Genomic DNA, 3,214 nt, shown 5'->3' with positions numbered 1-3,214 from the left:
CAGATGTCTGGTCTGTGGTTGTCATCCTGACAGGGAGGCTTCGGGACGGATTTGGTCTCTCTGGCCTCGCTGCCCCTAGGGATCACCCTGCGATCGGTATTCTTCTCGCGCGGGGCGAGGGGGCGCTCCGGAGCATTCCTCTCCTCTCGGAGTTTCTGTCTGCAGTCTCTCGACTTGCTCTCACTCCCCTACCCTGCTGTGTGACTTTCTTTTTGGTCCTTTCATTTTATCTATTCTCTCTTTGCCTTTTCCTGCCCGCCTTTCCGCTCCCCCCCCCCCCCCGGATTCATGGTTTCACGTCACGCGGGTGACGTGCCGACACACCAGGAGGCCCTTCTCACACGTGCGCGTGAACACGCAATCAACACGTTTATGAACTAGAAAGGGATCTGGTGTGACTTTGCTATTATTTCCCCTCCCCTCCTCCCCGCGCTGAGAATGAGTTTCCCCGGGCTCGTGTGCCCGCCTGGGAATCGGCTGCAGACGCCATGGCCCCGGGTCGACCACATGTTGCCCTGGGGTCCACCAGATGTCTCTGGCGAATTGGGGCCCTAGGGTGCTTGTGACGGTGTGGTCACTAGGTGTCGCTCTGGGCTCAGTATTCTTCCTTCTCGCTGTGACTTTGGTCTCTTTTTTTCGAAATTTCTTTCTTTCTTCCTCTTTTGCCCTGTTTCCATTTTCCCTTCTTAATCTCTTTCTCTCTTTTTGTTGCTTTTTTTCCACGGCAGATGGGTGATGTGTGTGTGGAGGAAACGCGGCGTCAGGGAGAAGACACATCTCACACGTGCTCGGGAACACCCGATCGTCACGCTTCTGAGTACCGACCGATGGATCTGGTCCCGAATTTTTTAATAGTTTTCTCCTCTCTCTCTCTCTCTCTCTCTCTCTCTCTCTCTCTCTCTCTCCCCCCCCCTTCCTTCTCTTTCCTTTCTCTCCCTTCCTTTCTTTCTTTCTCTCGCTCTCTCGCTCTCGCTCTTCTTTTCTTTCTGACAGAGTCTCTCGTTCTGTTGCCCTGGCTAGAGTGCCATGGCGTCAGCCTAGCTCACAGCAATCTCAAACTCCTGGGCTCAAGCGATCAGACTGCCTCAGCCTCCCGAGTAGCTGGGATTACAGGCATGTGCCAGCATGCCCAGCTAATTGGATATACGTGTGTGTGTGTGTGTGTGTGTGTGTGTGTATATATATATATATATTTTTTTTTTTTTTTTTTTGAAACAGAGTCTCACTCTGTTGCCCAGACTAGAGTGCCGTGGCGTCAGCCTAGCTCACAGCAACCTCAAACTCCTGGGCTCAAGCGATCCTACTGCCCCAGCCTCCCGAGTACCTGGGACTACAGGCATGCGCCACCGTGCCCGGCTAATATTTTTCTGTATATATTTTTAGATACTGTTTCTGTATATATTTTTAGATATATAGTTTCTTTCTATTTTTAGTAGAGATGGGGGTCTCGCTCTTGCTCAGGCTGGTCTCGAACTCCCGACCTTGAGCGATCCACCCGCCTCTACCTCCCAGAGTGCTAGGATTACAGGCGTGAGCCACCCCGCCTGGCGTGTACGTTCTGTATTCACAGCCAGACGGAAGGCAGGGAGAATGTTACCCTTTCAAAGCCCGCCCTGCTCGCCTCTCAGCCCACCGATGGCACTCTGAATCCCGTGGCATTCCTTCACTCAGCTGAATTCTTCAGCACCCGACCCCCCCCCCACCCCACCCCCGTGCCACGGGAGTTCGTTCTCATGGCAGAGCCATCGAGGCTGTTGCCACACGTGTTGTAGGTGCCTAGGCAGACTGTGCCCTGGCCCCGAGGAGGTACGGAACCGCCTATCGCCTCGGGAGGGAGGGACAAGATGTGTCCGTGTCCAAGGCGACGTCCTGTCGATCACGAGGAGGCCTGCAAAGGCTCGTATCTGCCAGGCATTGAGCCACATCACATGAAACACCGGTGTGTTCCTTCACTTAGGTGGTGTCGCGTGTTGATACTCACAGAGGATGATAAACCCACTCGCATGCCGGCTGAGCCCCCTGTGTCTCCTCCTCTATCCACTGAGGGAAAAAACCGCAACGAAAGGTAGAAAACCACAGGGGGGGGAAGACTGCCCGTCGCTCTCCCTATGTGACCGTCCGGAGTGCTCGTTCAGATGGGAGGAGGTGTGTTTGTGTGTGTGTGTGTGTTTCATTGATTTTGGTGCCATCTTTTCTCTGCAGCTGCGTCAGAGGACAGCGATTTTTCCGATTTTCACTCCGCTGAGTGAATTGCCTTTTGAAGAGAATGTCCACAGGAAGCCTACGGTCCTCCCGCGGGGGTGGCCCTCCTCTAGAAATGAATCTCGTTTCTTGAACGGAGGGGACTTGTTGACGCCATCATGCTTTCGGGACGACTTCTCAGACGCTAGCTTTGGACCGCAACATAGGTGCCCCCGACATTGCCTCAAGGGTTCCGTGGTGCCTCCTGTCAAGAGACCCCACCGACCGTCCCCAGCCTGCCCGCTCAAGGGAGCCGGGCCCCTTCTGATCTGTCCGCCCGCCGGTGAAGCTCCCTCCCGAGGGTCGGAAAGCCCACCTGTTTCCCAGTTCGGTTGAATGATGGGGCACCCGGGCAGGGCACTGGCACCGAGTGACTCCATTCTGAGTCTGTCTGCTCTGGGGGGCGGGGGCGGGGGCGGGGGCGGGGGCGGGGGCGGGTGGGGGGGCAGTTCCGTCTCGACCCGGTGGCCTCCTACCGACTGACTCGATGGGACGGACCATTCTCACTCAGGATCGTGTACCTTCTTGGCCTAGGCACATCCCGGCACTGAAAGCCACTTTTCGGGGACACTCTCCCACGTACAGATAGATGGCCTGCACGAGTGCTCTTCCTTTCTCGAAACACTGGAAATCTGTCCTCAATTTTACCTGACCTACCTGACGGTGTGTGATAAAGGAGCATAGAACCCTCAGCCACCCTCCACCTTCCCGCTGTCCCGAGAGACAGTGCCGAGCGTGAAATTCTATCCCTGACTCTCTGTGTCCACCGGAACGTGGCCTGACTGCAGTGACGTCAGCTACGTCAAGTCGTTCTCTGGGTAGGGAAAGAACTTAACCAGATAGGCCCTATCGGTCGCTTCTCTGTTCTGATAGTTTTGTGGCAGCCATTTCTTTCCCCCTCTCTTTTCTTTTTCTGTCTCTCTCCCCCACCCCCACCCCCAAATTCTTTCTACGAAGACGTTTAGGATGTCAG

At 55.3% G+C, this 3,214-nt stretch overlaps 1 pseudogene; it reads right to left on the bottom strand.

The window, feature by feature from the left end:
- Positions 1-297: 297 nt before the first annotated feature.
- Positions 298-389, bottom strand: LOC138380605 (small nucleolar RNA U13; annotated as a pseudogene).
- Positions 390-3,214: the final 2,825 nt, after the last annotated feature.

Source organism: Eulemur rufifrons, unplaced genomic scaffold (genome assembly GCF_041146395.1).
Source record: "Eulemur rufifrons isolate Redbay unplaced genomic scaffold, OSU_ERuf_1 scaffold_575, whole genome shotgun sequence".
Lineage (NCBI taxonomy): Eukaryota > Metazoa > Chordata > Mammalia > Primates > Lemuridae > Eulemur > Eulemur rufifrons.
Note: the sequence above shows the minus strand (reverse complement) of the source record. Positions and strands in the feature narration are given on the sequence as shown.